Genomic DNA, 21995 nt, shown 5'->3' on the forward strand with positions numbered 1-21995 from the left:
TAACAGATCTATATTAGCATGTACGAAACCAAGATTGTTTTCACAATTTAATTCCTTGGGGGCTGTGGCTCATCACCTTCCCTTGTAAAGAATTCTCCATTCCCTGAGGAAGTAGCTTGCTATGAGCCAGAGTTAAGCTAAAATATGGATTAATAAGAGATAATATTTATTATTTATGAATCTTGCTGCAAGAATGGTTTCATATGTAACCATCAGATCAGATTTCTAAAAGGAAAAAGTGTGGAACCTTTCTGACTCACGAAATACTTTGAAGTGAAAATTGCTACCCCTATTTAAAACAGAAATATTTCACTCATAAATATATCTATTATTTCCCAAAATAATTCACACCATTTAATAAAGTATGGGCTCATTCCTGTATCCACTGTACTCACCAGCAAAATTTCATAAATGTCAGTTGGTGCAGGATCGAGCCCCCTTTCTTGTGATTCTTTATTTAACCTGAATTCTGCACAATCATAAAGTTCTGTACATACTCTAAAAACTGTGTAGGTTCCTGGAATTTTAATGACTATATACCATTTAAAAATCATCTAAAGGAGTTTGTCACTGTTCTTTTACATATTGCTAAAAACAAACTTAAGGAGTAGTGTCAGGTCATTAGAAATCAATGTGAGCTTTCTCCCAGTTCTCAGATTCTACAAAAGATGCTTTTTAGGAAAAAAATCATGTACAAGTGATTTGAATATTTTGTTTCTTAGTTTGTTTTCAGGTTTTTAAAGGGCAATTTTTCCCTTGGTCTTGTTTCCCCCTCTCTTTCCTCACACTTTGAGGGCTTGTATTACAAGAGGAGTCCTTTATCTTTTTTTCTCCAGTTCTATCACATCCTAGTCACTATCTGAGATGAATAAGTTGCCTCTATCACCCGCCATTGTCAATAATATATTTCTGAATTTGACAATTAATGAGAGTTATAGACAGAGAGTTATATGTCCATTCAAGATCTGACCGTGAGAGAATTTAACTCGCTACTCTTGAAATACACTTCTGTTTTACTGCTCATGGGAATTTCAAAAAATATTATTCTGGCCATCCAAGGGATCATACAGTCCCTTTCATTAATGGAGCAGAAACATATTGTGAATGACTAAAAAAAATTATACAAAATAAATATAGGGACTATAAAGCACATGGCACTGTGCTTTGTACATTCATTGTGCTATATGATTAATAACAATAACAACATCTTAAGTAGGCTCCACTGTACATACCAAGAGCTGCATGCACGCAAAATTCCATGAAACTGAGACTTTGTATTGAATAATGTGTTTTGATTCTTTAATTATAAAAGTTGTTTAAATATTAGTATATAGTATTTTTGAACATTAAAGATAATTAAAGGTTGAAATGTAATTATTAATTTCACAGAAGAGAAATTAAAAATTAGTGACTGAAAGAACTCCCTGCAGAATGCTAATGTTATAAACCAAATTTTCAGACACTAGCATCTAAGTCTAAGTCTAATTTACACATGCATCAATATGGACACACTCATAATGGGTAACTGAATATCTATACATGTAGCTATCTGTTTGCATGTACTACAAATGGATGCCACGAACAGGCAAGCATCCTTTTTTTATGCAACGTAGGCCTATGTTTTCAAACTATAAAGGCAGCCGAGTCTTAACTCAGGCTAGAACTCCAAGTCGGATTTAAAATTTACAGATGTCAGTGGAAAGAGTTCACTGACTTCAATGGACTTCAATAGGTCTTTTGTCAATAACTTGCATAGTCAGTTGAATAACCACGGTTTTTTAATAGAGTTAAATTAGACAAAGGAGGGAGACCATAATGATCCGTAAGTGCAGTGGGAAAACACTGCTAGTGACAAAAAAATTTAATACACGAAATAAGAACAACAGAACGAAGTGCTAAAACAAACCTCATGGTCAACTAGAAGTCACAGCTGTTGTCACTAACAACTCAGAACTTCATGACACCAACAGAACTAGAACTCATATCCTATTGCTTTCAGACAGGTACCTACCACTTGAGGCAAAGGAGAAACTCCATGATCTGTTAGTAATATTGTGCCTATAGCACACAATAGAGCAATTCTGATTTTACCTAATAGGAGTGGCACAAATACAAAGCACCCCAACTCAATGTTCTATACTCCTTAGTTCATTTCAAATTCCACAACAAATGAAAAACAAATTAAGTATCAAATATTTTTATTTTGATTCTTCACAAAGAATTTAAAATATTTTATTAGGCACCTAAAACTAAAGACAAGGATTAAAAACATGATTGATTTTGATCATGTGAGAAAAATATGATTTTAATTAAAATACAATCCTGACAGGATTTAAATTAAGATGTTCAAATTTGATAAAAAAGGGGACAGGTGTACAAAAATAAATGGCTTGTTTCCACTCCCACTGAAGTCGTCACTCCAGGGGGAATTCTGCGCCACTGTGTGTATTCAGAATTCACATCCCGCACAAAAAAATTACCTCTAATGGGAGAAGCAAAGAAAAGCTGCACGAGCGGTCACAGCCCCCCCCTCCCCCGCTGCGCAGGCACATCGTTTTGTGCACCCGGAGCAGCTGGCAGAGAGATAAATCACCGTAGAAGGAGGTGCTGGGAATGCTCCTGCTGGTGGCTCCTACCCGGGCTCAGCTGCTGTTCCCAGCTGGGCTTGCGGTGGGGAAGGACAGGATTTTGTCGGGCCAGGTCAGACCCACTCCCAGAAATCTCCCTCAACTACAGGAAGCTCTGCACACACCCTGCAATTTCCTGCACACATCGCTCCTCGGCCGCAGGGGGAAGGGTCACTATACAGGGAGCTGCTCCCCCCTCTGCTCAAACCCTGTGCATCCGGACCCTCCCCATACCCAGACCCCCATGGCCAAGCCCCAACACTCTGCACACAGATGCCCCCCCACACCCCACCTAGACGCCCCCCCCGCATGCGGATCCCTGCCTCTCCACTCAGATCATCCCCAGCTGAGCCCTGGCAATCGAACTCCCAACTGGATGAGTCCCACCCCCCTGCACCCAGACCACCCTGATGAGCCTCCCACACCTGGATCATCACCCCACTGATCCCCAACCAGCTGCACCTAGACCCCCACTCCATCAAGGCCCATTCCCCCAAAACCCAGACCCTCTCTGCCAAGTCCCATCCTCCCACATCTAGACCCCCACCGCTGAGCCCCAACCACCTTCACCTGGATCCCCCTGCAGAATCCCATTCCTCCTGAACCCAGAACCCCCCAAGGAGCCCCTGTCCATCCATTTAATAGCAGCTGGGAGCTGCAACCCACATCAAGGCCTCATTGAGCTTTGGTTTTTCTGGAATTTACATAGATTTTGATGTAAAGATGGACTTCCATCTGAACAAAATTTTAAGATTCAAGACTGTGAAAATATTAAAGCCTTCAATAGAAAAGATAACCATTTTTAGGTGTGGGGAAATAGCTACTCATGGAGGAAGTCCATGTAGAAAGGAAGTATCTGTCCCATGTGCAATAGTATATTATATAACATATCATACATCTATCTATACTTTGGTATGTACATACATGTGTATGTTTCACTAATGTACTGATTGTAGCATATTACAATGCCTTTTTCATAGTAATTCATTTTATACAGCTAATAAAATATGGACTCTGCAATCACACAAAGGAGTCGTCTACCCCATCTCATTTATATGGATAAATATTTGAATTTGAGTTTACATGAATAAAGTTCCAGTGCTTGTTACTGTCAGACACATACCCCAGATCCAGCAAAGAACTTCAACATATGTTTAATTTAAGCATATCAGTTGTCTCACTGGAGTTAGTAGGATTACCCAAATTAAGTATGTATCAAATGCTTTGCTGCATGCGGGCCTAAGTCTGATACGATAGAGAAAGCAACAGTAATGTTCTTTTTCTTACTGGGCTCTCAGTATATGTTCTGCTGGGGCTCTCAATATAAGCTATCCTGTATCTTAAAAATTCAGACTTCTGTTTAATGTAATATACTATATTCACTTAAAAATACAGATTGTCTGCAAACAAAAAAGAATCTCTACCCTTCTGACACTAAAACAAGAAACCCTCTCAGGCAAATATACTGCAGAAGGTTTTAATGCCTCCCATTGTGTGGCAGTTAGCCTTGTCCATGTACAAACTACAAACAAAACAGTCTCTTTATACCTACTCTAGAAGAGTGATTATCTACTTGAATAAAAATCAGAAGCATCTCTCAGTACTGAAAGATGGAAAGAATGCCAACAAATGAAGACAACATGGCTAACATATTAATATTACTTATTTTCACGATCTTTATTTTAAATTTACCTTAAATTCTATAATGTTCCATGAAAATATATAAATCAGATAATATTATATATGGGTTTCATCATCACACAATACAAAAATGAAGAACTGGTGAGGGTTTCTCTCTGGAAGAAAAATTATATGATATATATGACTACATGTGATATTTAATGCTAATTTTTTTTTAAGTAACGTGACCTATTGTGTACAGTATTTGGTATATACAAGCAGCATTAAAAGCAAATGCAGATGCTGGACTATGCTAATTGTGATTTGAGGGTAGATAAGGAGAGCAAAGGCATTTGTCACTCATACTACATGAAAATAAAGCATGCACCTTTTACTGTGCAAGTTAAAAGCTTATTGAGTCAAGAGGAATGACTAGAATCAACTATTTGTTCTGCCTCAGTGATTCAAGATATCAACTGCAAACAGTCTGCAGTATGCTTGAATATAGGCACTTTCATTCTCTCTTTGATCCTTAACATCCACACCTTCACCTTTATTTCTTTAGATGAGCTAGGGAATCATTTAAATTAAAATTACTATGCTATATAGGTCATACATCTCAAATTTCAATATTAACTACATTCTTCTAAACTCTACTTATAATAACTTTATATTTTACAATTCATGTATTAAATAGAGAATCATGTTATTTCATTGGTATCTTACTCCATGGTATCAAAAATGTTATTTTGCTCTGCTCAAGTATTAACTAAGGGGCAGCACAAGGTAATTCCTGTTATGCTCCCTTTCCCAGGCTTAGGGAAGTGCAGCATATTCCCCCCACCACCTACCCAATTTTTCCTATCCTAGCATCCCAACAGGTCAAAGTTTAGTTTGCTTGGGTGCAAACTTTAAAATATTTGGATTTAAGTATAAACTTTATTCTGAATTTCCTGCATTTAGAATGTTTGATTTGGGGATAGTTACAATTTCCCTGTAACAAACTGATCCTGAATTACTGATACATATTCTCAATCTTAACTTCATTTTAATGTAGTGATTGTCCAGGATAGTGGAAGGAGACATGAGGATCTCAGTAACTGGACCTGCCCACCCTGGCAGCCCACCACAAACTGGAGGCTGGGAGTCCTGGAGAAAATACCAAAATAAATAAAGCCATCACCCAAAAGCTAGAAGTGAGACAAATTTGTTTCTTTGGTGAATCCTATCACCACAGTATGATGAAATGTCACATCACCACCACCATCTGTCATAACGATTAACAAAACTGGTGACCAACCTTTCCTATTTTGATTTTCTTCAACCTTTCCTATTTTGATATTCTTCAACCTCTGTCTCACTTGGCACCTAGAAAAAAAAAGGTAAAAGCTGAAAGCAAGTTACAAAGGACAGCAGCAAATAATATTTCAACACACTTGGAGATAATTGTAACACTTCAGCAAAACTGAATTATTAGCTCCATTTTGAAAACCAGTCTTTGAATGGATTTAAATGATAATCTTTCCATCCTATGTTCAGAATGAATGTTTTTTCCCCTCTCCTGAAACTACCATAACTCAATAAATATTAAATAAACTGATTTATGAATGAAAAAAGTTTCATGATCCTTGATTGCTCCTCATGTTGTATTCGGTATTCAGGATAGTGAATTAGCATATACAAATATTTTAGTCAGAGTAAAAGAAATAATAAGTGTATGAATAGTTTTAATTTGGATTTTAAACAAAAACTGATTAAAACCACCATAACCTGTTAGGGTATATCAATACAGCAACTAGGCAGGGTCTACTTGCAGGATTCCAAAGCTCAGGCTCCAGCCCAACCCCAGAAGACTACTCAGCAATGAAACAACCCAAGCCCCAAGAGCTTGAAGGCACAGGCCAGCTGCAAGTGTCTAGTTGCTGTGTAGACATACCCTTAATGTTCTCAAATAGAGATAAGATGACAAAATGAACATACACATCCAGGGGAGGAGGGGAGGGATAGCTCAGTGGTTTGAGCATTGGCCTGCTAAACCCAGGGGGTGACTTAAGGATCTGGGGCAAAATCAGTACTTGGTCCTGCTAGTGAAGGCAGGGGGCTGGACTCAACCTTTCAGGGTCTCTTCCAGTTCTATGAGATAGGTATATCTCCATATATTTTATTTATTTAGGACAAAACATTCTTCTGTAAACTTTTCTTTAATTTTGGCTATGAGAAATGAAGTTGTAAATCTACTAGATTCTCCTCCCAGATGTAAAATTAAAAGGTTCAGTTGATCTTAGGTCCTCTACTCAAAGAACCAGTCACAATCCCAGAATAATTCAATTAAAGTTACATATCAAAATTTACATATCATATCAAATCTTTTGTATGGAGCAATGGTCCTCTGAAGGTACAAATGCTGGTAACTAGCAGAAAAAGTAGCAGCCTGCTTACTTTATAACAACAAAAGCCCTGTCCTCACTTTAGTGCTGCAGGTTTTCACCATTTTGTGCTGCACAATTTCAACTGCATTTGTTCAGCAGCAGCAAAAGGTGGCATTATGAAGGCTTTTTGCTTATATCCTGCATTGCAGCTGTGCATGCACTTACTATCAGCCTACTGGTCTAGGCATTGCTAATCTTTAACATTGTTAATTTCAACTGTCATGCTAGGTATTTCTTATCTTTTTGAATAGGTCAAAAAGCAGGAGGTGCAGCATACGAGTCACCTATTCTAGTTGTACACCCTCTAGGGACTCCCCCGTGCCATGGATCAAAGTGACAAGACTCCAAACATTTTACAGTTGTAGCTAGGAAAATCTTAGCTAAATTTGGTATAACATGACTATCTCCAAACTGAATTAAGGTCTGCCTAACTCTGTTTTTAAAACCATGACCAAGTATTACCTCCCCAGGTATATATCCAACTTCCACCAACATTTTAGGCAATGCTATAATAATTAAAATATATTAGAATACGCTGTAGGCATAATAGCTAGGGTCATGACTAGGGTCCTACCAAATTCATGGTATATTTTGGTCAATTTCACGGTCATAGGATTTTAAAAATCATAAATTTCATGGATTTCAGCTATTTAAATCTGAAATTTCATGGTGTTGTAATTGTAGGGATCCTGACCCAAAAAGGAGTTGTGTAGTAGTCACAAGGTTATTGTAAGGGGGGTTGCACTACTGCTACTCTTATTTCTGCGTTGTTGCTAGTGGCAGTGCTGCCTTCAGAACTGGGAAGCTGGACAGCAGCAGCTGCTGGCAGAACTGCCACCAGCAGCAGTGCAGAAGTAAGGATTGCATAGTATGCTATTGCCATCCTTACTTCTGTACGGCTGATGGCAGGGCACTGCCTTCAGAGCTGGGCACCTGGCCAACAGCTGCCACTCTCCGGCTGCCCAGCTCTGAAGGCAGCGCAGAATGGTGGCAGTGCCGTGACCCCACTAAAATAAGCTTGCGACACCCCTGCAACTCCCTTTTTAGTCAGGACCACCAATTTGTGAAATGCTGGTCTCCCCCATTAAATCTGTAGGATATAGGGTAAAAGCACACAAAAGACCAGATTTCACAGGGAGAGATTAGATTTCACCATCTGTGATGCGTTTTTCACAGCCGTGAATTTGGCAGGACTCTAGTCATGACCAAATAACGCAGTTCTGTGTTTGATGTCTGGACCTCAGACCAGTTAGCAATGGGAAAGTTAGGACATCTGCCGAAGAGAAACCTTCTGTCTCTACAATGAAAGCATTTAATGAGTTGCTATAGGGACAGGAAGATCTACTCAGAAGCCATAGCCCAAAATAAAATAGTCCACTTTAATATCCTCAGTGCATGTCTCTAAGTCAGGGGTCGGCAACCTTTCAGAAGTGGTGTGCTGAGTCTTCATTTATTCACTCTAATTTAAGGGTTCGCGTGCCAGTAATACATTTTAATGTTTTTAGAAGGTCTCTTTCTATAAGTCTATAATATATAGCTAAACTATTGTTGTATGTAAAGTAAATAAGGTTTTTAAAATGTTTAAGAAGCTTCATTTAAAATTAAATTAAAATGCAGAGCACCCCAGACTGGTGGCCAGGACCTGGGCAGTGTGCCACTGAAAATTGGCTCGCATGCCACCTTCGCATGCGTGCCATAGGTTGCCTACCCCTGCTATAAGCATTAGGAGTTAACATACCCTTGGCTGGAGTCAAAAGGAGAATATGTGCTTCAATATTACCATAAGATTTTACTGGGAATGGTTGAGGGATAATGTCCGAATTATTTCCCTGTAGTTTCTACACAAAACAAAGAATATCAGGACATTCAATAACATAAATCTGGGCCAGCTTGCATCAGAGTAAATAAATGAGCAGACGAAATACAATACCAATATCAGAAATCTAACAAAGGCTACTCTCTTCCTGGTACTATCATTTCATTCCACTACTACTATACTCAACGTCCTATTACCCTGTAAGCAGGCTTGAAGACCAGAGGAAAGCTATATCAATTTTGTGTAGGACTTTAATAACAATTGTTTCCATTTTATTGCAGGATTATGTGTGTAAGGCTACCTCACACCCCCGCCTTCCCCCCACACCTTTGCTGAGGCCTTTTACTACTCTGATGGGCTTTCATACAGGCTGTGTTAATGAAAATTGATACTAACATACTACAGTGGAAATGTCGAAAATGAAACTATGTCTGCTCAGAAACACAAAAAAGGTGTTCAGGCTAAAAGTGGAAAAGCCTCCCAACATTATTCTTTGCAAAGAAAACAGAAAAGAAACCAAAAAACCAACTAACTTCCCAGAGAACAAGGCATCAAGTTCAAGGCCTTAGTCCTTTGTGTTAAGGTGTAAAAGGGCTGGGCCAGGGATATCTTAAAGATCACTTCATACTCTGGGATCTCAACAACGATCAACAACTTTGCTTCCTGGCGACAACAGAACTGTCTACTGCAGGAGCGGGCAAACTTTTTGGCCTGAGGACCACATCAGGTTTCTGAAATTGTATGGCGGGCCAGTTAGCAGAGGCTGTGCCTTCCCAAACAGTCAGGCGTGACCAGCCCCTGCCCCTTATCTGACCCCCCCTGCTTCTTGCCCCCTGACATCCTCCCTGGGATTCCTGCCCCATCCACTTTCCCCCCATTCCCTCTCCCCTGACCATCCCCGGACTCCCCACCCCTGACTTCCCCCCACCGCCCCATCCAACCCCTCCTCTCATTCTTGACTGCCCCCTGGGACCCCTGCTCCATCCAACCACTCCTTCTCCCTGATCACCCCCAAAACCCCTGCCGCCCCATCCAACCCCCCATCTCCTTCCTGACTGCTCCCCTGGAACCCTTGCCCCCATTCAACTCCTCTGTTCCCCGACCCCTATCCAGACCCCTGCCCCGTGACCACCACCCCAAACTCCCCTGCCCTCTATCCACCCCCCTGCCTATTTACTGCGCTGCCTGGAGCACCAGTGGTGGGCGGCGCTACAAACACACTGCCCAGAGCACCAGGGCAGGCAGCTGTGCCACTCAGCTGGAGCCAGCTATGCCACCGTGTAGCACAGCGCACCAGGTCAGGCCTCTGGTCGAGATAATATTTAGTCCTGCCTCAGCACAGGGGTGTGGACTAGATGACCTGTCGAGGTGTCTTTCAGTCCTACATTTCTATGATTCTATTAAATAAAAAGTTGACATCAATCTTATTAATATAACATTAAAGTTACAATGGCAACCACTCAGATGGCAGGAAATGCAAAAGTTCAGGATCCCCCTAATAACCACAGATCTCCCATGTTGCTCAGTGACACTCAAGTTACTAGCAATATTAAATGTAACAAAGTGTGTCACTCTGGACAAGTTACTTCAGGTAGGTCTACACTTAAAACACCACAGCGCTTCAATAAAGACATCACTATGCCAACAGGAGAGCTTCTCCCACTAATGCCATTAATCCCCCTCCATGATGGGGAGAAGCCTCCCATCAACATTTCATTGCCCAGGAGGTAAGACTAGATGATCATAATGGTCCCTTCTGACCTTAAAGTCTATGAGACATAGTGCTGTCTACACCAGACATTAGGCCAGTATAACTGCATCGCTCAGGGGTGTGCATTTTCCCACAACCTGTGAGGTAGGCAAGTACTATCTAAATAGGCAGCAGGTTTAAAACAAATAAAAGGAAGTTAATAGGCAGCAGGTTTAAAAAAAATAAAAGGAAGTTCTTCTTCACGCAGCGGACAGTTAACTTATGGAACTCCTTACCTGAGGAGGTTGTGAAGACTAGGACTATAACAGCATTTAAAAGAGAACTGGATAAATTCATAGTGGTTAAATCCATAAATGGCTATTAGCCAGGATGGGTAAGGAATGGTGTCCCTAGCCTCTGTTTGTCAGAGGATGGAGATGGATGGCAGAAGAGAGATCACTTGATCATTGCCTGTTAGGTTCACTCCCTCTGGGGCACCTGGCATTGGCCACTGTCAGTAGACAGATACTAGGCTAGATGGACCTTTGGTCTGACCTGGTACGGCCATTCTTATGTTATGTACTATTATCCCCACTGTACAGATGAGGAACTCCTTCAGTTTCCCGTCTGTGAAAGGGGACAAATAATGTTTCCATCCTTTTTCTTTTTAGACTATAAGGCAGGGTGGGCAAACTTTTCGGGCCCATGGCCACATCTAGGCGGGAAAATTGTATGCAGGGCCAGGGCAGGGGTACAGGAGGGAGAGTGGGAGCAGGTGCGGTGTGCAGAAAGGGGCTCAGGGCAAGGGATTGGGGCAGAGGAGGGATGCGGGCTGTATGAGGGAGCTCAGGGCAGGGAGTTGAGGTGCAGCAAGGACTCAGAGCAGGGGGTTTGGGTGCAGGAGGGGTGCAGGTGCAGCAGAGGTTCAGGGCAGGGGGTTGGAGTGCACAGGGTGCAGCAGGGAGCTCAGGGCAGGGGGTTGGGGTGCAGGAGGGGTGGCAGCAGCATGCACCAGGGCCAGGGTAGGCTCCCTGCATGCCTGCCCTGTCCCTGGCCCTGTGTAGCTCCAGGAAGTGCTGCAGGAAGAAGCAGCTCCAGCCCTTGCCGCACCTCCAAGTACCTCCCCCAAAGCCTCCGAAGTTCCCCGTTCCCAGCCAATGGGAGCTGCGGGGGGCAGTGCCTGGAGGCAGGGGCAACGCACAGAGCTCTCCGCCCCCCTCCGCCCTGGAGCTGCAGGGAAGTGGTGACGGCCACTTCTGAGAGTGGCGCGGGTCCCATGGTGGGCAATCCCGCAGGCTGGATCCAAAGCCCTGAGGGACTGGATCTGGCCCTTGGGTCTACTGCAAGAGTGAAGGACATCCTTATAAGAAACTAAGGGCATGTCTACACAGTCCCACAGTTCAGACTATGGGGTGTGAGGTGAATATCACTGTGCTTCTAAGTGCAACACTGTAACTCCCTTGTGTTGATGCTGTGGGTGCAAACTGAAAGGTTCTTAGGTCACATTAAGATCATTCTTTTTAAGGGGATTACGTAAATGTGAAATAGGAACCTTTTAGTTCACACCTTCAGCATCCACACACAGAGGAGTTACAGAGCAGCACTTTGGTGCACACCGCTAGTCACACTCTCATAGTCCAAACTGCAGGGCAGTGTAGACATCCCCAAAGAGACTTCTCAGAGGCTGGTCCAAGATTGTGGAGCTCATAATGGCAGAAACAGCCTCAAGACTCACTATTTTCCAGTCCAACTGCAAGTCACACTTATTCTACTCCGCCTTCATAAACAGCACCAGATAATATTCCAACTGTACAGAAATAAAAGCAAAAATTCACTACTGGAAAATTTATCTCTGTGGAGAAGATTGCAAATGGAACCTCATGACAGATGATATCCAGTTTGTTTAATTTATCATCGGAAAGCACTCAAATACCACAGTGAGGGGCATGGTATCAAAACCAGAACAGCACATAGAGAGAAAGGAGATGTAAGCAGAGATATGCACAAGTTAAATTGTTCAGGAACTTAAAGGCAATAACAAAGAGAGTAAATTTTATATAGAAGGAAATGGCATTGGTGAAATTATCTGAAAGGGACTGATAAGAATGGAGCATTGGGTAGGATTTGGGGAACATTTCGGATGGATTGAAAGGGGCAAGGCTAGTCAAGAAAACCAGAAAGAAGGAGATTGCCACAGATGAGGCAAAATAAAATCAAGGCTTGTTAAGGATTTTGGCACAGATGAGGCAAAATAAAATCAAGGCTTGTTAAGGATTTTGGCAGTAGGAACAAGAGGTAATGATTGACTTTTCACCTGCTATATAAAAATGAACAGCAGGATTTAGTGACAGGATTTACATGGGTAATAGTTTTATAATGACCAGGTCATTTTGAATCTGAGAGTCAGGTAGAATGTTGGTATTATAAGTGTAATAGAAGGAAAGAGACAGTCCATTGTTGCCAACATTGAGCGCAAGTTTATCATGAAAAATCCAGGTGTTGGAGAGGAACTCGGAGATGCAAATTTTATTAGAGGGGAAGTCACAAGTGAAGAAGTAGACCTGTGAATTACCAACATATAGCAGGAGTTAAAGCTACACAATGGCATGAGGTTCTTCAGAGACAAAGAGGCTAAAACAGAGGACTGTGAGGAACTAACAAAGAATGGGAGGAAGGAGGGAAAGAAAAAGTCACTAGTCAGGTGCTCAGGGAGCGGCTGAACAGGTAAGATGCAAATGACAGTATAATTTTTTTTAAGAATTGTGAAGCAAAGTAGTGAGCTGATTTGTACTAGTATGTCAATACACAGAATGTTCTTCTAGCTACCAACTACTTCATGACAGTGCTGGTGTCTGAGCTCTTGACAACAGACTGATAGATTTGCTGCAGACTGTGGATACACTGAGCTCTTTCCTGTATGAGTACAGAAACATACTGTTCCCTAGCCTTGAAAATTACTTAGGGAAATGGTGCAAATTCTATACAGTCCTTCTATGGTCAAGACATACAATTTAACACAGTCTGTACAATACACGTTTTCTGTGTACAGTAAATGGCAGAATGCAAGTGCTCTGAATTCTTGACTCCATTATTTTGTTCTGCATATATGGTTATGTTTTAGTACTCTACCCACATTTAGATCATAATTTCCATGGATATATATAAACTCACAGAAAGACAAACAGGCTCTCTTTACATGTAGAACTGGAAGAATTCATCCAACAGCTTTGCTTTGTAAATCATTTCAGATCTATTCTATTAAAGCCATTAAGGACATTAGCAAGTGCACTAGGACCTTTTGTATGAAGTTATTATGCTTTGTTACTTTAAGAGTTTACTAATATTATTTAATATCATGGAATACTTAAAAAAAAAAAAAGCTACTTCCAATTTAAATTAAATTTTCATCTCTAACTAATGGCTATACACTGATTTTCCAGATATTCCTATACCTATCTGGTCTGGTGGTTTTCTGCATTGCTTTCCTAATTAGATATCAAATCATGTCCTATCTTTGTCAATAAATAGGTGACAAGTAAGTTAATTACAGTAGTTGGAGGATGCAGTGTTCACTTTTCCCTCTGCAAATTACAGAAAGATGTTTATAATAGCTATATCTGAACAGTATATGCAAAAAAAAACCCATATGAATACACAATTAAAACTGAGGGCCAGATCCTCAGATGGTGAAGATCTGAGTAGCTCTGTTGAAGTCACACCAATTCACACCAGCCAAGGATCTGACCCTCAGATTTTAATCAAACAAAAGTTAGAGCGTGTACATACACATTATTGCACCAACTTCCATTACACATTCACACACAATATAAGGAGACCTGCTATACATGTGCCTCTACAGCATTAGAAATAAATCACCAGCCTGGCAGCCTTCTCATCCTGCTCAATTGGGAACCACATCAAAAGGCATAACAAGCTTATAGAGGCAGAATATGGACATTTCAAGACCCTCAGGCCCCCTCTCAAAAGCAGCAACTGAAGGCAGCGACAGGAAATAAGGGCCTTCCAGCCAACAAATTCTAAGCTTACCCTCCCAAAAGAGGCTTTACAGTTCACTGACTTTGTAATTCTCTCTACTCTGAATCTTGAGATGTCTTTTTTCCCCCTCAGTTGCCATAGGCTCTTGACACTATCTTCATTCCACTCCCTCTTAACTGTGCAAACCTCCATCTGCCCAACCTTACTCTCCCTGCCTATTATACATCTTAACCTCCTTCTCCTACCCCTCACCCACTTCTTTTCCCATTCTATCTCCCTCCCTCCCTCTTTACCCACTCCCTTATTATGCCTCTCTCCCCTCTTCAGTCCAAGCACAGCACCACAACCAAAACCCACTCTCTAGAAGGCAGGTTCTCATTTGGTGTAAGTCAGTATAGTTGACTATCCTGTCAAATTCACAGAGCAGTACTGATTTCAATTGAAATAAACCATATTACATCAGGATCTGGCCCAGAGCTTCTGGATCATGAATAAGAACATATTAACAAATGTTTTTTTAAAAAAAGAAAAAAGACATCGGACTAACATGACGTTTACCTGCCATCACTCTGTCCGTTTTGCTTTCGTGTTTTATCCTTTCTCCTACTTTGTCTTTTTGTCTCGTCTCTTTGAAGCAGGGATTGATCTTCCTACAGATTATACACTGACTTGCTTCCTTATTGGGATCTTTGGGTGCTACCTCAACATAAATAATCAAAACTGTTAAGTGCAGTTCCTTTGTATTATAAATCTATGTTGCGTGATCGTGTCTGCAGCCATACTACCTTGATGCTCAAAGATAAACAAGAACCCATCTGGGTAACTAAATTCTATCAACGCAGTTTCAAGTGAAATTGTCTTTAAATTGATTTTAGTAGAAGTAAGGTGACCTTACTCATCATAGTATCCTATTCTCACTCTAAGCTACTGAAGTCAATGGAACTACTCTGTACATAAGTTAAGCATGTGCATACAGTTTTGCAGGATCAGGGGCCTTCAACAAAGTTTTTAGGTACTGTGTGTCTTTTAAGATACTCCCTTGTCAATATGAAGAAACCACAGGGATGCAGCTGGATCACAAGTAATGTTTTTACTTAATATAAACAGGGCTTTGGAGCAGAGCGCGGAGCAGCTTCAGAGCAGTGGAGCTGCAGGTTTTTGCCTGGAGCTGGAGAGGAGCCGGAGCACAGCTCCAAAGCCCTGAATATACGAGTCACACGATTTTTACAACACAAAACACAGTGAGCACCACTAGAGGGGTCACCAATTAATTACAGGAATACTACCTTATCCCCTACACTAGAGTCTTTAATTACACGATCACATACTATTTTTTACCACAGGACCCTTTCTTCATACAGTGCACAAAATGGATGGTGTTTGCTGAATAAGCAGCAATTCAATATTTTGTCTGCTCTTCTGTGTGTGACCTAGGTTAATTTACTGCACACTATTCAAACCCTGCTCTGAAGGCAGCAATATTAATTTTGTGATGGGGTTTTATCTGGTGCTTATTACTCAATATCTGAGCGCTCCACAAACATTAATTGATTTTCATGACACCCTTGTGATATGAAGGTATTATTCCCATTTTACAGACGGAGATCTGAGGTACAAAGAGATTAAGGTCAGAAGTGTTAACTAATATTGGCTGCCCAATTTGAGACACCTACGGCCTGACTTTTGAGAACAGTTAGCATTTCCATGTTCAAAGCACAATATCCAATTACTTCAATTATAGTTGCAAGTGCTCAACAGTTCTGCAAATCAGATTCCCAAGCACCCAGAAAATGAACAACACAGTTAGCAGCCACCTGTGAAATGTTTGGTTTGAGATTTGCCTGGCAAAATACTGGAACTCTGTGGTAGAGGCAGGGATAAATCCAATTCTCCAGGGCAACATTTAACCTTCAATTAAGCATGAGCTCAGTCTCTTTCTCTTCCTGAAATCCCTCATTCACTACACAACTTCCATTTTTTGCCACACATGCAGAAGATGTCCCACAAATAACAGCCTCCTTCATTATACAAATCTGATTCATCCCAGAGCATGGCACATCCTGTAACACTGAATAAGTTAGGGTCCTGTGGAAAAAATAGTATGATCATAAAATTAAAACATATATCATAATGCATACTCACAAGGGGACTAAATTAAGGTTGCACAAACAACCTTAAATCTGGCATTTACTAATTTTGTGAGTGCTTGACTTTGCAACCTTAACATTCTTTTAATGCAGCTTTTTGGGTGTAGTTTCCTAAATTTTTAAAGAAGCAAACTTCAAAAACAGAAATTCCATCAGTGGCATCATATTCATACACACATGGGTCATCGGCAGAGCTGGAACTTTTAGATCCAGTACACACTTCTAACTCTTGAGACAGCGTAACCAACAGCAGTAGTAAATTGTCAGTCTCTATGTAGACCAGCAACTAGGGGGGATGAGACACACACTTTGCCAGCGGGGTTCAAAGCATGGAGACATTGGAGGTTCTCATCACAACAGATAAGAAATTTTTTTTAACATGGGCAAAGCAACATATTTTCCCCTGATCTTGTTCTCAGAAACGGCTCAACATACACACACACACATCAGCCTAAAGCAGGAAATTTCAGTCCAAACAAGTAAAGTTTAGCAAAGTTATAAGCAACTGAAAACAGGGTTTGTCAATGGGAAGAGTCAGGCAACCTTAACGACAGATGGCAGTAGCAATTCAACCTATAATGAATTTAATGTTAAAGTTAATGTCAAAAGTCAGAAAATTAAATCTTCCTGTTGGGCATATCATTTCCAATTTCAGTCATAAATACTACATGAAAGGAACAGCTCTGTTTTCTAAGTAGGTACTGTTGTTACATAGTCACTCTTCAGAGTAGAGTTGCACTTTAAGGTGAGATTTGAACAGAGCTGTAGATGTGAAATACTGAACAGAGAAATGAAGCAGCGGTTTAAAAACAAACAGCATTTAAAACAGGAAGTGAAGAATAACAAAATCACTTGAAATTGTAGTGGAGATAGAATGAAGTCAATGGGACTAATCAATACAGGAAGTTAACGATGAGAAGCAATTATCACGGGCCCAGTATCTTTTTTTCCTTATTTATACCAAACAGCACAACTCAAAAGAAAATAATGATTGAAACTTGGATTTTTTTATTTTTTTTTTTACACTTTCCATCTGATCAGTATTTCTACTATATTAAAAATTGAACTAAGAGAGTAATGTTTGGATAATTCAGAATGTAAAAGCTTTTTTAAATACATTTCAATGGAATTACACCACATTTTTCCCATTAATTAGAAGACACTAACCCACAGACAGCACTCCCTACAGCTCATAAATTGGCCTATATGAATAATAATGTCTTCCTTGTTTATGATATTGTCCTTTCTGGTCTACCTTTTGGACCTCCTCTTCCCACTGCCATTCTCCACATTCATCTAACAACCATCTTTGCTCTGTCCATTCTCTCAAACTTTTCACTTTTGGTGCAAGAACTTTCTCTGCTGTAGTTTCTGCCATCTGGAGCAATCTTTCTGTATCTGTTCAATTTGCCAGCTCTTCATGTATTTTCTAATCTAATTTTACCACTTCTTTTCTCACTATGCCTCCATATTCCCCTTTACTTCTTTTATTGGACTTAAAGGCTGCATGGTGATGAATGAATAATACTATCACTGTTCTGTATTTGAGACTGCAAGCACAATACAGCAGAGATCATGTCTTCTTTGTTTTGTATAGCACCAAGCACAGTGTTGACACTCAAATAATAATTTATTCACATACTGTTCTGCATTTAGCTCTGCAAAGAGTCCTGGGATATATAAGCTACACAAAATAAAGTTGCATAGTACAACTGGAATAGATGGTTAGCTAAGTGAAATAAAGAAAAATACTACTACACCTACTGCTTAAGGAAATCCAGAAGAAATGTAAAACAAAGAAATTAGCATCCTTCATTTTAAGAATGCTTGGGGTCAATGTTTAGTCAATCATCTGAATTATAGTGGTAGGGCTACACACAGCTAGTGAAACAAAAGCACCTGGGGTGCCATGACATTTTCTCATGACCTGCAAACATAATTCAAACTGAAAGAGTAAAAATGTATCTCTAATCACAGGCAGTTGCAGACAATTTTAGGATACTAAGGCTGCATTCATGTGAGTCCTTCCTAAGGAAACACAGGTTAGGGCTTTTTCTTTTTCTTTCAACCTTTCCCACAGACCACCTAGGTTTGTCATTACATGAAACAAAGTTCCTTTATGAATGGCAAATGACATTTAATTTCATTCCTTGGATTGGGTTTTTGTCTCATTTTCAGCATTAGAAAAATAACTATTCACTCATTCACCTGTCAAAGAATATTTCAACACCAAAACTGCATATTAAAGAGCAATAACACGAATTTTGTTTCTTCATCTTCTCTACCAACATTACCATGCTGTTTATACAGTTAGTGCATAATACTGCAATGATATATGAGATCATCAGTATGGTGATGTGAAAACAGTTTCAGTGTCTGTGACTGATAAAGTGTGGAGGTATTAAAACATTAAAAAAGTTAATCTTTGTAATAATCTCCTGAAAAGTTTTTATAGTAATTTAATGCAGCGATCAGTTTAATATTTAATCATTGTAGACTTCATTTTAAATGAAGGTATCCATAGCATTGAAAAGCACTTCATTTTTTATTTAAAAAAATAATCGATTGTATATGCTTCATGTAATTCTCTTTATTTTTTTTATTTAGTAAAAAAAGGAACCTGTTAGCAAATGAAATATTATTTACAAGAGAATACCCATAACACTTTCAGAGAGGGATTGTGCCAGAATATATACATTTCTGTAGTTTCACAACAGAAAACACAGTCTTGTTTCTCAGAAGTATGTTGGTTATTTTGTTGTGTTGGTTGTTGGGGAGGGTTTGGAGGACAAGGGAAGTAGAGACAGCCAGGGTGGATGAGACATATACTATTTGCATGCCACTTTCTTTATATGACTCATTCAGATAATACTTTATCCATGATATAATAGGGAACCAGGGCTGTCCACTACGGTACTCACTATTCTAATCATCCTTTCCCTAAAAATACTCTTTGTAACATTCACCATCCTAACTTCAAGGATAGTTCATAAAGGCACTGCAAAAAATCCTATTATACAAAGCGTATCCTCTGTAATTAGGAACTTCTGTTGCCGAGTAAAATATTTTTGACCAGTTAATATGAAAAGCTATCCCAGACAAACAAACAACAATCTTCTCAATTCCTTTTCTGAGGAAAAGGGATGATTTTAACTACAATTCAATGTAAATTAGGGGGGAAGAGAGGTAAGAGAGAAAATACTATTTGTCTAGTTTATTTTTAAAGTTTTGCTTTTAAATAAATTTAAGGTGCCAAGAATTGAGGTTCAAAAGCAAAAAAAAAAAAGCATAGCAGATCTGCAGCATAATGTTGTGAAAGAAAACAGACAAAATGAGTGAAATAATATCTTTTATTGGACCAACTTCTGTTGGTGAGAGAGACAAGTTCAGTATAAGTTTGAAAGCTTGTCTCTCTCATCAACAGAAGTTGGTCCAATAAAAAAAATATTACCTCACCCACCTTGTTTCTCCTATATCCTGGGACCAACATAGCTACAACATTGCATGCTATTCAAAAATAGTAAATCCTATAAGCCAATCCACAATATAGTTATGGCGTCAAAAGGCTTTGTGGTATTGCAGACTAGTACATAGGCCTTGTAGGGACATGTGTTCAAATCCTGCGTTGGATCAAAATTCCTTTCTCTCGCTCTCTCTTATCCGTATCACAAAGCTAACTGTGCTTGAGAAACTCCAAAATGAAAGAGGAAGCGCTTCAGTTCTGAATATAAATAATCTGTCAGAGGCGTATGTGGGAATTTGCATGATGTATGACACAACCCTAGCTCAAGTTAATATTATTAGTCCCTTATTTTCAATAAGCACTAAACTCATTCAGGATTTTGTATAAAGGTATACATCTGGCTTCAAGTTACAATTTGCCACCATCAGTTTTGCAACCAGAACTGTGGAGTAGCTAAAAAACAATACATGAAAAATGATAAATGAGTTCATGATTTGACACCAGGGCTGCTCCTATCACAAGGAGTTCATGGATAGTAGTATTTAATACTGAACTCCATGAAAATAAACAAACTTACTTCCACTGGGAGACGTATTACCAGTTTCAGTAGTATTCTCCATTTAAATATAAACAATCTTTCTCAAAGCACAATATCCTTAAAGCAAGTTAATTTTTTGAAGTTTTCTGTTTTCATCAGCAAAATAGTTATTTAAGACGATTTAAAGTCTAATTTTGAGTGGCTTTGTTTCTACTGCACAGGCTCACGTTAATAAATCTAATTGCTAAGAGAATTTACTATTTGGTAAGGAACAAGGATATAGGGGAACAATGGCCATTTCCCAGAAATGCAGAGTAACTCCCAGCAGAACGATCAGTTGCACAAGCGAGCTTTGTTCCTCATCTTCCCTGTGTTCATGTTTAAAATACTGACCTGGGGCGGTGTTTTATCTCTGAGGGCTCCACGTAGGCACAAACCAAGTCCTCCTAGGAGGGTAAATTGTACTGATTCAAGATAAACACGATCTTGCCAACCTCAGCGTCTGCCAAGGAGCGTCCTTTGGAAACAATCCCCCCTGCCCCGCAGGGCCTAGCACGTTTTGGGGAGATGGAGAGACTCTGCCAACGAGCCCCTTTGAGGAGCGGCAGTTAATTCTTTGTAAGGAGCACCCCCAAAGGCCCCAGTCGCCACAGCTCCAGAGCCTGCCCGGGAGGAGCCGCGAGCAGCGGGTACAGCTCCGCGCAGGGCAGCGCCCACACCTGCTGCCTCCAGGGCTGAGCCGCCCCGGCCCGCTGCCAGGGCAGTTATAGTGAGGGCGGGGTGCGAGTGTACAGAGACTGGCCGGGTGAAGGCCGCGGGGTCAGGGTGACGCAAGTGGAGCGGATGGGCGCGCTGCACCCGCCAGGCAGCCTGGACCCAATCCGTTCCGGGCACTCCACGCACCGCCCCCTGACTGGCACCACTTCCCCCCGGGCCTTCCCCACCCGCAACCAAAATGGCCTCCCCGAGCAGGGAGCAGGGGAAGGTCGCTTCGCCTAGATTGGCAGCGCACCTGGACCAATCGCGGAGATGAGAGATTCTGCTCGACCAATGAAGAGAAGGCAAGAGTGGAAAAGGGCGGGCCGCCGATGGTGCAGGCCACGCTCGTGCGATGATCCGCTAACAGCGGCGGGACTCTCTGGTTCGAGTCCGCCAGGTGAGGTAACGGCTGTGGGGGAAGCGCAGTGACAACGGCTGCAGCTGCAGCTGGGCCGGCGCGCTCCCTCCTTCGCCCCAACAACGTTAGCAGCGGCTCGATACCTCCTGGACTGACCGGGCGAGCTCCGCCTCCTCTTGCCGCTGCTGGGCGGACTCCTCCGGCCAGAGCCTCCCACTGCAGCGATGGGCGAGCCCAGCCCACCGCTGCCCACGGCCCAGCCGCAAAGCTCGATGGGAGGTGCGGGCTCCTGTCTCACCTTGGGGAACCCAGCCCCCATCCGGCCTGTTGGGCGCTCAGCGAGGAGGCTGTCGGGGCTCCCCGCCCCAGGGGCCAGCAGCTGCGGTCTCAGGCTTCGCAGGTGCCTGTTCCAAGCCCCGTGGAACATGTGGCCTCTTCGTGACTTAGGTGGGCCAGTGCTTTGTACTTTACTCTAGTTGTAAGGTACCTTGCAGCTCGCTAGCTAAGCAGTGATCGCCTACCTGCCAACTTTGCCTGCTTACGAGTGTTCAT

At 41.3% G+C, this 21995-nt stretch overlaps 1 protein-coding gene across 9 annotated transcripts in view; it reads right to left on the reverse strand.

Annotated features, from left to right (window-relative positions):
* TRIQK (triple QxxK/R motif containing) overlaps positions 1–21661 on the reverse strand; it is a 91385-nt gene extending 69724 nt beyond the window's left edge. The window contains exons 1-3 of one of the 9 annotated variants that reach the window (XM_075063100.1): positions 21339–21657; positions 20720–20772; positions 5548–5615 (exon numbers count right to left, since the gene is read on the reverse strand). The gene's annotated coding sequence lies outside the window, so the exon portion shown is untranslated. Of the gene's footprint in view, positions 1–5547; positions 5616–11917; positions 11990–20719; positions 21250–21338 lie in introns of those variants that run through there. The other 8 variants (XM_075063097.1, XR_012655375.1, XR_012655374.1 and 5 more) reach the window with 8 other exon arrangements.
* Between the last annotated feature and the right edge of the window lie 334 nt (positions 21662–21995).

This window comes from Chelonoidis abingdonii, chromosome 2 (assembly GCF_003597395.2).
Source record: "Chelonoidis abingdonii isolate Lonesome George chromosome 2, CheloAbing_2.0, whole genome shotgun sequence".
In the NCBI taxonomy this organism is placed as follows: Eukaryota; Metazoa; Chordata; order Testudines; family Testudinidae; genus Chelonoidis; species Chelonoidis abingdonii.